This window comes from Manis pentadactyla, chromosome X (assembly GCF_030020395.1).
Source record: "Manis pentadactyla isolate mManPen7 chromosome X, mManPen7.hap1, whole genome shotgun sequence".
Taxonomy (NCBI): Eukaryota; Metazoa; Chordata; class Mammalia; order Pholidota; family Manidae; genus Manis; species Manis pentadactyla.
The window spans coordinates 38,979,228-38,993,370 of NC_080038.1; the positions used below are offsets into that span (position 1 = coordinate 38,979,228).

A 14,143-nucleotide genomic window follows, 5' to 3' on the forward strand; every position below is an offset into this window, starting at 1 on the left:
CTAAACTGAGGATGCCATTCAGGGAGAGGCACACCATTGTTCCCACCCACAGTTCCAGAGCCACAGTGCAGACATTTTCCCCAGGCTATGAAACAGAGAACTCTGAATTTCTTCCCAAAGGAACTGATTTCATTTGTAACAGAGTATGGAGAAGTTTAAGCCTAGGGCATTCTCAAAAAGAGTGAAGGTTGTGGTGAAAGTCATTTAGGATGGAATTGGTAAAATAATTAAAGATCTAGGCTAAACTGCAGCCTGGCTAGTTTCCTAGAGAACCAGAGGAGGAGACAGCTGGGAGGAGCCCTCCTAGAATCAGAAATCTCAAGCACTGACCTCAAGAACTTTCTTCTCTGAGATCTTCTCTTTCTAAGTGGATCAGTGATGAAAATAACCAAATCTGAGCATCAGAAGACCTTCTAGTCTACCTGATGCATGATCTCTGTGGTTCTGAGAAGCAAAAGTATAAAGTAAAAAGGGCTTATATCCGTGTGTGTGTGTGTGTGTGTGTGTGTGTGTGTGTGTGTGTAAAGGTGACAGTGGATAACTGAGGACTTGCTGACTGATGAATGAGACTAGAGGGTGTAGGGGGAGTATGTGTATGTATGAAAGGCTAATCAATTCTGAGCAATGATGAAAAGGTTTTAATACTGACTTTTATAACTCTGAAAGTTTCTACACTTGATCTGAGCTCAGAATTCAAAACAAAACAAAACAAAATAAAACAGAACTATACTTCCAAAGAATGCTGGATATGATTACATCAGTCTGTGGAGAATTTATGTACCAAGACATTGTTGAAAACAATAAAACAATCAGCTGGTAATTAGTGCAGTGTAACAGCTGGGCATCCAGCAGGAAAGAGATAATCCAAGAGACTGCTTAGCAAACCATTGTCATGCCAGAGTGTCTTTGGTCATACCCTATGCTGCACTCCTTGAAGATCAACATCAGAGACTTCACATGAGGTGAGGGGGAGGGGGAAAGTGTGGAATAAACTTCATTGAAATAATCCAGCCAGTCACTAAAAATGTAAGCAAGCAAATAACAAGGAATAAACTTTGGGGTTTAGGTCAGGGGAGGGGAAAACCATATTTAAAGTACTAAAAGAAAAATACTGTTGTAAAAATTCTATATCCAGCAAAGTTAATTTTCAAAAATAAAGGTGAAAGAAAGACAACCCCAAGTTAAAAAAAAAAACTGAGACAGTGTGTTGAGATCAGACCTGCCTTACAAGAAATACTAAAGGGAGTTCCTCAGACAGAGAACAAATGACCCAAAACAATAATCTGAATCCACACACACCAAAAAAGAGCACTTGTAAAGGTAATTATGTAAATATATAAGATAGTATAAATGCATACTTCTCCTGATTTTAAGAATAGTTGAATAAAACAATATGCATATAATTGTACTGTTGGACCTATAACATATGAAAGGGTAATAGGTATGCCAATAAGAGCACAAGGGAGGTAGGTGGTAACAAAGCAGTACTGGACTAATGAAATGATGCCAGATGATAACATGAATCCATAAGAACAAATAAAGAGAACCAGAACTAGTAAATAAGAAGGTTAATATAACAGACACTATAAATTTATACTTTCTTCACTTAGCTTCTTTAAAAGATATAAAATTATGTAAACTAATATTTATAATAATATGTTATTGGAATTTTAACATATGTACATATAATATGGATTTTAAAAAACAGCACAAAAAGGAGAAATAGGAAATAGAGATATATAGTAGTAACATTTCTATAGCTTTCTGGAATTAAGTTAATATAAATCTGAAGTAGATTCTGGTAAGTCAAGCCCTAGAGCAAATACTAAGGGAAAAAACAAAAAATGTACAGTTGGAAAGATTATTAAATAGGTTAAAATAATCCATTAGAAAATATTCACTGAAGGCAAAAGAAAGCATTAAAGGGATAATAGAGGAACAAAAAAGACATGAGACATAGAAAATGTTTAAGTGGCAAATATAAATCCAATTATATAAATGATAACATTGAATGAGAATGGATTAAATAAATCAAAAGGCACAGATTTTCAGACAGACTGGAAGAAAAAAAGACCCAATATATACTGTCTGCAAGGATTTAAATATACAAATAGACTGAAAGCAAAAGGATAGAAAAAGACATATAATACAAACAGCAACCATAGGAAAGCTAGAGTGGCCATACAAATGTCAAATATGAGACAAAATAGACTTTAAAACCAAATTGTTCCTAGAGATAAATAGAAGGACATTTTCTAATGGTAAATATGTTGACCCATCAGGAAGATATAACAATTATAAATACATTTACACCTAACAACAGAGCACCAAAATATATTAATCAAAAACTGACAGAACTAAATGGAGAAATAAATAATTCAACAACAATAGTTGAAGACTTCAATATCTACTTTCAGTGATGGTTAGAACAACTAGAGAGAAGATCAACAAGGAAATAAAAGACTTGAACAGCTTTATAAAATAACTAGTCCTAATAGCCATCTATTGAACATCTAACAATAGGAGAATATACATTATTCTCCAGTTTACAGGATAGATCACATGTTTGGCCATGAAATAAACCTAAATATACTTAAAAGGGTAGAAATGATGGAAAGTATGCTCTTTGGCCACAGTAAAATGAAATTTGAAGTCAATAACAGAAAGAAATATATGAAATCAAAAGCATGTGGAAATTAAAAAACAGTCTTAGATAATCAACAGGTCAAAGAAAAAATCAATAAAGAAATTGGAAAATACTTTGAGAGTAATGAAAATTCAGAGAAAACATACCAAAAATTATGAGATGCAACTAACTCAAGTAATGCTTAGAGGGAAATTTATTATTCCAAATGCCTATATTTAAAAACAAGAATGACCTCAAATGAATAATTTTACTTTCCACCTCAAGACACTAGGAGAAGAAAAGCAAACTAAACCTAAAATAAGCAGTAGGAAGGAAATGATAAAGATTGGAGTGTTCATTAAGGAAATAGAGAATAGAAAAACAATAGATAAAATCAATGAAACCAAAAGCTGGTTCTTTGAAAAGATCAACAAAATTGACAAAGATCTATCTAGATTGGTCAAGAAGAAAATAGAAAAGATTCAAATTTCTCAAGTCAAAAATGAAAAAGGGGATGTTAATATTAACTTTACAGAAATAAAAATAATTATAAAGAAATAAAAATAATTATATGCAAATGAATTAGATAATGGAATTAGATAATGGATAATAGAATTAGGAAACGGAAAAATTCCTAGAAAGGCATGAACTGCCAAAATGGATTCAAAGAGAAATAGAAAATCCTAATAGACCTAGAACTAGCAATGAGGTTGAATCGGTTATACAAAACCTCCCAACTAGAAAAATCCAAACCCAGATGGCTTCACTGGTGAATTCTATCACACATTTAAAGAATAATTAACACCAGTCCTTCTCATATTCTCCCAAAAAATGGAAGAGAAAGGAACAACTCATTCTACAAGCCCAGCATTATCCTGATACCAAAGTCAAAGACTCTACAAGAAAAGAAAAACCAATATACAAAGAAAAATATGCCAATATCTCTTTGAATGCTGATGCAACAATCTGCAACAAAATACTAGCAAACCATACCAGCAACATATAAAAACAATCATACATGAAAATAAAATGGGATTTATCAAACAAAGAATGCAAGGTTTAACATCCATATATCAATTAATGCAATAATATATCATATCACAGAATTAAAAAATACATGGTCATCTCCATAAAGACAGAAAAAGCATTTGAAAAAATTCAACAACCTTTCATGATTAAAAAAAATAATAAAACACTTAGCTGTAGGGGACAGCCTTTGTCTTCTCACATGTTTGTAGGCAGAATGGGAAAGCACCTTCTCCCATGTCTGAATGCAGCATGGGAAAGCACCAGCTTGAGAACAACTGGTGCAGTCCTTGGAAGTTATCTGCCCACAGAAACATATCTTGTCCTTGAAGACGAGCCAAGACTCCTCACTCTGGAAATAGGGAGACCTTGAGGATGTGTGAAAACACTGCCCCTGCTTACCAGGCAGCTTCTAAGAAAATCAACAAGGTGCTCTGGCCTGTCCCCTCCTGAGATGGGAAAGATGAATATAGCAGTTGGCTGAGGTCCGAGAAAGGCAGTATAAAAATAAAGGTGCTGCGCCACATCGGGGCTGCAGCCATTGTCTGTCTGTCTGTGTTGTCTGTGTTTTTTGTTCTCTCATTTCACCCAAAAAAAATGAGCAGCACACTACATCTGCTGCCCAACGTGGGGCATCCTCTCAGAGTGAGTTGTACATATATTCAGCTCCATGCCTCCCCTTCAGACTGTTCGACTTCGATGGCAGGCACCGTCACTTAGCAAACTGGGAATGAAGGGAACTTTCTCAACCTGATAAAGGACATCTACAAAAGACCAACAGCTAACATAGTACTTAATGGGGAAAGACTCTTTCTAGGATCAGCAGCAAGATAAGGATGTGTGCACTAGCCACATTTATTCAACATTGTGCTGAAGGTTCTAGCTAGGGCAATTAGACAAAACAACAACAAAAATAAATAAAAGGTAGCTAGATTGGATAGGAAGAAGAACAACTATCTCTATTCACAGATAACATCTTAGATATAAAAATTCCTAAGGAATCCAGTAAAAAAAAACTATTATAACTAATAAATAAGTTCAGCTAGATTGCAAAATACAAGATCAATATACAAAAAATCAATTATATTTTTCTATACTTGTAATGAACAATGTGAAAATGAAACTAAGAAAACAATTCAATTTACAATACCATCACAAAGAATAAAATACTTATGAATAAAAACAACAAAAGAAGTATAAAACTCATATTCTGAAAAGCACAAAGTATTCCTGAAAGAAATTAAAGATCTAAATAAATGACAAAACATCTTATATTCATGAATCAGAAAAACTAATATTTTTAAGATGACAATACTCCCCAAATTAATCTTTAGATTCTACACAACCCTTATCAGATTCTCTGCTGGCTTCTTTTAGAATTTCAAAGCTGATTTAAAATTTCGATGGAATTTCAAGGGAGACAGAATAGCCAAACCAATTATTTAAAAAGAAGAGAACAAAGTTAGAAGTCACATTTCTCTATTTTGAAACTTACTAAAAAGCTAAAATCATCAAGACAGTGTGGTACTGGCACAAGGATAGGCACATAGATCAATGGAATAGAATTTAGGATCCAGAAATAAACCCATGTATCTATGGCAAACTGACTTTTGACAAGGGTACCAAAACCATTCAATGGTCAAAGAATAGTCTTTCCAGCAAATGGTGCTGGGACAATAGAATACCCATATGCAAAAGAATAAAGTTGGACCCTTGGCTCATACAGTATATAAGTTAACTCAAAAATGATCAAGGAGCTAAATGTAAGAAAACTACAGACTCTTAGGAGAAAACATAGGAGTAAATCTTTCTTTTTAAAATTTTTTATTAAGGTATTATTGATACACAATCTTATGCAGGTTTCACATGAAAATACAATATGGTTTCTACATTTACCCATATTATCAAGTCCCCACCTATACCCTAATGCAGTCACTGTCCATCCGTGTAGTAAGATGCCACAGATTCACTATTTGCCTTCTCTGTGCTACACTGTTCTCCTCGTGAACCCCCACACCATGTATACTAAACATAATATCCCTCAGTCCCCTTCTCCCTCCCTCCCCACCCACCTTCCCACACCCCTCCCCCTTGGTAACCACTAGTCCCTTCTTGGAGTCTCTGAGTCTGCTGCTATTTTGTTCCTTCAGTTTTGCTTCATTGTTATACTCCACAAATGAGGGAAATAATTTGGCACTTGTCTTTCTCTGCCTGGCTTATTTCACTGAGCATAATATCCTCCAGCTCCATCCATGTTGCCACAAATGGTAGGATTTGTTTCTTTCTTAAGGTTGAATAGTATTACATTGTGTATATGTACCACCTCTTCTTTATCCATTCATCTACTGATGGACACTTAGGTGGCTTCCATATCTTGGCTATTGTAAATAGTGCTGCAATAAACACAGGGGTGCATATGTCTTTTTGAATCTGAGAAGTTGTATTCTTTGGGTAAATTCCAAGGAGTGGGATTCCCAGGTTAAATGGTATTTCTATTTTTAGTTTTTTGAGGAACTTCCATTCTGCTTTCCACAATGGTTGAACTAGCTTACATTCCCACCAGCAGTGTAGGAGGGTTCCCCTTTCTCCGCATCCTCACCAGCATTTGTTGTTCTTAGTCTTTTCGATGCTGGCCATCCTTACTGGTGTGAGGTGATATCTCATTGTAGTTTTAAATTGCATTTCCCTGATGATTAGTGATGTGGAGCATCTTTTCATGTGTCTGTTGGCCATCTGAATTTCTTCTTTGGAGAACTGTCTCTTAATAACCTCTGCCCATTTTTTAATTGGGTTATTTGCTTTTTGGGTTTTGAGGAGTGTAAGTTCTTTATATATTTTGGATGTTAACCCCTTGTTGGGTAGGTCATTTACAAATATATTATTCCATACTGTAGGATGCCTTTTTGTTCTGTTGATGGTGTCCTTTGCTGTACAGAAACTTTTTAGTTTGATGTAGTCCCATGAGTTCATTTTTGCTTTACTTTCCCTTGCTCGAGGAGATGCATTCAGGAAGAACTTGCTCATGCTTATATTCAGGAGATATTTGCCTATGTTGTCTTCTTAGAGTTTTATAGTTTCATGACTTACATTCAGGCCTTTGATCCATTTCGAGTTTACTTTTGTGTATGGGGTTAAACAATAATCCAGTTTCATTTTCTTGCATGTAGCTGTCCAGTTTTGCCAACACCAGCTGTTGAAGAGGCTGTCATTTCCCCATTGTAGGTCCATGGCTCCTTTATCATATATTAATTGACCATATATGGTTGGGTTTATATCAGAGCTCTCTAGTCTGTTCCATTGGTCTATGGGTCTGTTCTTGTGCCAGTACCAAATTGTCTTGATTACTATGGCTTTGTAGTAAAGCTTGAAGTTGGGGAGCATAATCCCCACAGCTTTATTCTTCCTTCATAGTAGAAGTAAATCTTAATGACCCTGTATTTAGCAATGAATTCTTAGACATGGCACTAAAAGCATGAGCAAAAAAAGAAAAAAATAGATAAATTCGACTTCATCAAAATTAAAAATTTCTGTGCCTCTAAAACACACCATTAGAATGTGAAAAGACAACACACAGAATGTGTGCAAATATTTGCAGATTGTATATATGATAAGAGACTTGTATCTAGACTATATAAAGAACACTTATAGCCCAAGAATAAAAAGGCAAATAACCCAATTAAAAAATGGTCAAAAGATCTCAACAGACATTTCTCCATGGAAGATATAGGAATGGCTAAAAAAGGCTCATGAAAAGATAGTAGACATTATTAGTTTTCAGGGAAATGCATATCAAAATCAGAATAAGATACCACTTCACACCCATTAGGATGGTTATAATTGAAAAGTGAATAACAAGTGCTGGCAAGATGTAGAGAAATTGCAGCCTTCATACATTGATGATTGATTATACAGTGATTCAGCAGCCTTGCTAAACAATTTGGCATTTACTCAAAATGTTAAACATGGAATGATCATAGGACCCAGCAAGTTTACTCCTAGTAAAATGCTCAAGTGAAATGAAAATATACATCCACCCAAAAGCCTGCACACCAATGTTCATCACAGCAATATTCGTAATAGCTAGAAGTAACCTGAATGTCCATGAACTGATGAATGGATAAACAAAATGTAGTAATTCCATATAATGGAATATTATTTGGTCGTATAAAGGAATGGAATACTGATACATGCTACAACATGTATCAATCTGAAAACATTATGCTATATGAAAGAAGACAGTCACAAAAGACCACACATTATATGATTCCACTGAAATGAAACACCCAGAATTGGCAAACCTATAGAGACAGAAAGTAGATTAATGTCTTAGGGCTGGGCCCAGGGGCAGTTACATAGGGGATAATAGCTAAAGGGTGTGGGAGTTATTTTTGAGGTGATTAAAATGTTCTAAAATTGGTTGTGATTATGGTTGCACTTACCTGTGAATATATTTTGAAAATACTGAATTGTGTATTTTAAACAGGCGAATTGGATAGTATGGAAATTATATCTCAATGGAGCTATTAAAAAATCAATGACAAATGTAATGGCACTTCAGGAAAACTGGATGATCTGAATAACCCATAAATTCTGTTAGTCACAGTAAGCAGCAACACACAGAAACCCCAAAATTAATTGGTGAGAGTGTGCTCTGGAAACTGGGTTAGGCATGCTACTCATGCCATCTCTGTACTCCTCTTCTGCCCCCAGAAGATGTATTACAAATTTATTCACCAAACTTTCACTGACATTTTATTTTTCTTTAAAGCATTTGATTTTGGTGGTAAACACATAGACAAAAGGAAGTGAAACTCCTTGTCTAACAGGGTGACCAGCCATATGAATAAACTCCAAAGGGTCCAACATCATGACCTCAGAATCTGTAATGAGGTCAGATAAAAGTTACCTTCTGTGTGAAAATCGACATAAAATGGATGAGCTTAGCCATGTGTAGAAGCCACCCTGACTAACAGATGGTTTATATATGTGCTATTGACAGAGATACTTGGAAGCCATCAGAGTCAGAGGCACTAAACAGGACCAGATCTGTATAGCTGAGGAGTCACATCCCTGAGACAGGCTCTGAGTTCTCTGCAAGCCTCCACCATTGTTGGCAGACTGTCTTCATGAGGATTAGTCTCAGTGCACTGTCTGCACCCTAGCTTTGTCTTCTTTTATCTACCCAGGGAAGTTCTCTTGTCTTCCTTCAACTTATTGAATTTTTAGCTGCAGTACCTGATTTTGGTTACAACTGCAACACAGTTTTTGCCTCTTCAAGTAGGCTTCAGTGTCTTATGCAGATTGTTCACTATACCACCCCCTAGCCCAGGTCCTGTCCCAACACTAACAGGTCCTCCTTTTCTTGCTCAGGTACCCAGTGCATATACGACAATGAAGAAGCATCCTCAGGAAAACCTTTCTGGATTGTGAATAACCTGCTTTTTTGTTTTGTCTGGTGAATGATGTATCAATAGAAAGGGGATATATTCTGCAGGGAATGTAGAAACATACAGCAAAAGGACAAATCTGCCTGTGGATTTCCAAGATGGTTCAGAAGTGACCTATCTTTCTGACGCTCTGACCCAGGTGTTCTGGAACTTTTGGCAAACACAGCTCCAGAGGGGAAATGGCTCTGTCAGATGACAGTAGCTTTATGACCTCAGTGATTTTAGCCATCGGACTTCTTGTGATCTGATTCCCATGCTCATCCAATATTCAACCAGTGGTAGAGTCATTTGGCCTCCCAGGTATTCATTTCTACAAGAAAAAAGATGTGCTAACCAACTCACTTAAGTAGGCCAGTTTACTTGATCTCCTATTTCTTACTGTAATTTAATAAATTGGGATTTTGGTCTCCAATAAGCTGGCAGTCCCCTGATTGTCTCTGGGTTTGATGGTGAACTCCAGGATCCTGGCTTCCAAAGCAAATTCCATCACCCATGAGGCTGTGTTGGAGAGATTCACCAGCCTCCCTTTCTGAAGTTTCTGTTAAATGCAACCACTTCATTCAGTGAGAGATATAGCTTAGGGGAGTTATAAACTAAATGCCAGGAAGACATGGACTCAGAGTAATTGATATGTCTTGTGAGAGCTGAAAAAAGTCTTTGCAAAGGAAATACTTGAATCTTTAAAGAGTTTTTATTTAATTTAATGGCTTGAGGATCATTTTTCTAATTATAATACTAATGCATGTTTAATGTTGCAATTTCAGAAATACAGAAAAGCATAAATAGGAGAAAACTTAAAAGGTGATTGAAATAAGGACAGCCAAATAAGTCAGGAAGTAGCTTCCACCAGACACTCTTTCCTAAAGTCTTATAATCAATTTTTCAAACACTTGCTCTATACAATCACTCAAACCCAGAGCCAAAACTCACTGACATATCAGAGTGGGCTGGATTCAAATAGAGGGAAAAAATTCAAGCTTTGGCCATGGAGAGGGATTCACTTATAAGTTTAGACCTTTTATCTCAATTTTCCTCTAAGTGTAGTCCATAGACCCACCTGCATCAGAACCATTTAGGGTAACTTGGGTAACAATGCAGATTCCTGAGCCCCACTGAAGACCTACTGAATGAAAATCTCAGGGTGGGGCCAATAATCTGCATTTTAATACACTCCTTATGTTATTCGTACCCACACTGGAATTTGGGAACCACTTTTAAAGTTTTTTTGGATGATGACAATAGTGTTTTGGTGATGTAAATATGGGTACTTTAAAACACATCTGAAGAAATTGGAATCCTTGTGCACTGCTGGTGGGAATATAAAACAGAGCAACACTTGTGGAAAACAATATGGTGGATCCTCAAAAATTTAAACATAGAAGTACCATACGATCCAGCCATTCCACTTCTAGGAATATACCCAAAATAATTGAACTCGGGGATTGGAAGAGATATTTGCACACCTATGTTCATAGCAGCATTATTCACAATAGCCAACAGGTAGAAGCAACCCAAGTGTCTATCAACAGATGACCGGATAAATAAAATGTAGTGTATACAAGAGGGGCAGAGAAAAAGATGGCAGAATAGGAAGGTAACATGGAAACCTCCTCCCAAAAACACACAAAAAGAAGAAAATACAGCAAACACAACTAATCTAGAAAATGACCTGAAGACTGCAGAACAAACCACCTACATCTGGGGAAGAGGAAAAGACCACACAGAGAAGGATAAAGTGGCAGAGCCATGATCTAGCAGGACCCAAGCACTCCTCCCACCCCAGCCCACAGGCAGGAAAAAAAGGAACAGAGTGGGGAGGGGATAGGGGCCCAGGAATGCTGCACACCTGGTCCTGGAGATCTGCTCCAGGAGCACAAGACCACATTACATTGGCTTCTGGTGATTAGGGGGTTAGACACCAGGGACAGATGTAACACTCTGGGAAGCTGAGACTCCAGCCACCTGTGGAGGATGGGCATGCTCTGCTGGTCCTAAGGCCCAAAGCAGAGAGAGCAGTTTGAAAGACTTGCCAGCAGTGGGAGGGGTGCCAGAGGGGAGAGGGTTGGACTGAGCTTTCTGCTTAGGAGAAAGGACAGGTGGACAATACTTCCTCTGTGCTCCCTCAGCCCAACAGGTCGAGAACTCTCGGGAGTCCCAGACACTCTGTACCCCTCAATGGCAACTCAGCCCCAAGAAGCCTCTCTGCATGCTGCTGGGAATCAACCCACTCAGCCCAGCAGCATGACTTTGCTGCCTGGCAGTCATGGGGGTAGACACTCCCAGCTTTCTCAGCCCTGTTTCAGCCCAACTGGGGAGGTGTCTGCAGGAGCCAACCCTGAGAGCTCCTTTCTCCCAGCAGTTTTCCAAGCCAGTGCTCCATGTCCTGCCTTGTCTCAGAAGTGCAGAAAGGTCCCACTCACCCCATTAACCTTGTGGCCCCACCATTGCTGCAGGGCAGGCAGAGGACAACCCTGCCCAGAGCAATCCCAGCAGAGGATTCTGCTAAAATCACAAAGGTGGCTGTTGGTACAACAGACTCAGACAACTACTGGTAGACAGACAGAAATGCGGCCCTACCCACTGCATACTAACAACAGCTGGGGCTCCCACAAAGTAGAACCAGGCACTGGAGAGTAAAGAGTCTTGAGCTTCTGGGCCATAGGATGCCTCCTTCATAAAGTTATTACTCTATAGGCAGGAAGCATAGCAGATCCACCTAATACAAAGGAAGAAACACAGAAACCCTGACAAAATGAGGAGGCAGATGAATGTATTCCAAACAAAACTACAGGATAAGACACCATAAAGAGGGACAAATGAAACAGAGATAACCAATATTCTTGATAAAGATTTCAAAGCAAAAGTCATAAATATGCTCACTGATCTGCAGACATGTAGTAAAGATCTTGGGGAGGACTTAAAGAAAGAAATACAAGAGCTGAAGAATACAGTAACTGAAGTGAAACATACAATGGAGAGTGTAAGTCTGGGGAGAGGAAATTCCAGCGCAAAATACCTCTAAAAACTGAAATCAGTCAAAGGGAGAAATAAAGTTTAAAATCCGTTTATTGCTTATAAACTGCAGTCCAGAGCCATCTCTCTCCCCTGCTCTGGAAGAAGCCAGCCAGCAAGCAAGCCAGCCCCCTCCCCTTAACCTCTCAGGTTCAGACATGGCCTCGGTTGCCCAGGTAACTACCCAGTGACATGGGATTAACTTCTCTCCACCCCTGAGGATATGCAAATGCATCAAACCCAGGTGAGATACTATGGAAATGTTACAATTTTACCCACAGAGGGATTGAAGAGTAGATTACTGCAAGTAGAGGAGACAGTCAATGAGATGGGAATTAGAGAACAGGAACACAATGAGGCTGAGGAACAGAAAGAAAGGATCTCTAGGGAAGAAATAATGATAGAGAGCTGTGTGACCAACCCAAATGAAACACTATATGCATAATAGTGGTACCAGAAGGAAAAGAGGGAGACAAAGGGATAGAAAAGTCTCTTTGAGAAAATAATTGTTGAAAACTTCCCCAATCTGGGGAATGAAACAGACGCTCAGGTCATGGAAGTACAGAGGGCCCATAACAAAAGGAACCCCAGGAAGAAAACAACAAGACATATAATAATTAAAATGGCAAAGATTGAGGATAAGGAGAGAGTGTTGAAAGCAGCCAGAAAGAGAAAAAAGATTACTCATAAAGGAAACCCCATCAAGCTATCAGCAGAATTCTCAGCAGAAACTTTACACACCAGAGGGAGGGAGTGGAATGAAGCACTTAATGTACTGAAACAGAAGACATTCAACTAAGAATCTCTACCCAGCAAGATTATCATTTAAATTTGAAGCAGGTATTAAACAATTTCCATATAGACAAAAGTTGAAAGAATTCACCAACACTAACCCAACCTTACAGGATATGTTAAAGGGACTGCTATAGATTGAAATGTTCCTAAGGATAAATAGCTTTCACCAGTGAAAATGAACACACAGTAAAGGTAGTAGACCAATTAATTACCAAGCAAGTATGAAATTAAAACAAAACAAAAGAAGCAAAATCAACTCTACACAAAATCAGCCATGGGATATATGCAGATTATAACATCTAATACATAAATTATGGAGGAGGAAGAGAAGGGAAAAAAAAGTACCTTTAGATTATGTTTGAAATAGAGTAGTTGGCAACTTAATATAGACTGTATAAAGTAAGGAAGCTATCCTTGAACCTTTGGTAACCCCAAAACTAAAGCCTACAATGTATACACAAAAAAAATTAAAAAGAGAGACCTAATCACAATACTAAAGAAAACCATCAAATAACAAGAGGAGAGCAAAAGAGAGGAAGAAAGGAACAGAGGGGAGCTATAAAAACAACCAGAAAACAATTAATAAAATGGCAATAAGTACATACCTATTAATAATTACCTTAAAATTGTAATTAAATGGACTGAACGCACCAATCAAAAGACACAGAGTGGCAGAATGGATAAAGAAACAAGCCCCATCTATATGCTACCTACAAGAGACTCATGTCACACCTAAAGATATACAAAGACTCAAAGTGAAAGGATGGAAAAAGATAGTTCATGCAAATAATAGGGAGAAGAATCAGGAATAGCAGTATTTATATCAGACCAAATATATTTCAAAACAAAGAAAGTAACAAGAGACAAAGAAGGACATCACATAATGACAAAGGGGTCAGTCCAACAAGAGGATATAACCATTATCAATGTCTACGCACCCAACATAGGAGAATGTAAACATATAAAACAAATACTAACAGAATTAAAGGGGGAAATAGACTGCAACACATTCATTTTAGGAGACTTTAACACATCACTCACAACAGTAGATCAACCAGACAGAAAATAAATAAGGAAACATAGGCACTAAACACTATATTAGATCAGATGGACTTAACAGATATCTACAGAATAATCCCCCCAAAAGCAGCAGAGTACATGTTTTTCTCAAGTGTGCATGGAATGTTCTCCAGAATAGATCACATACTAGGCTACAAAAAGAGCCTCAATACATTCA

General features: G+C 37.5%; 2 non-coding genes across 2 annotated transcripts; both read left to right on the forward strand.

Moving 5' to 3' along the window:
- The first annotated feature begins 370 nt into the window (after window positions 1-370).
- Window positions 371-450, forward strand: LOC118908994 (small nucleolar RNA U2-19). Its single transcript, XR_005023455.2, has one exon. It is a non-coding gene; the product is annotated as a small nucleolar RNA U2-19 (small nucleolar RNA).
- A 169-nt stretch (window positions 451-619) lies between these two features.
- Window positions 620-689, forward strand: LOC118908993 (small nucleolar RNA U2-30). The gene has a single exon (XR_005023454.1). It is a non-coding gene; the product is annotated as a small nucleolar RNA U2-30 (small nucleolar RNA).
- The last annotated feature ends 13,454 nt before the right edge of the window (window positions 690-14,143 follow it).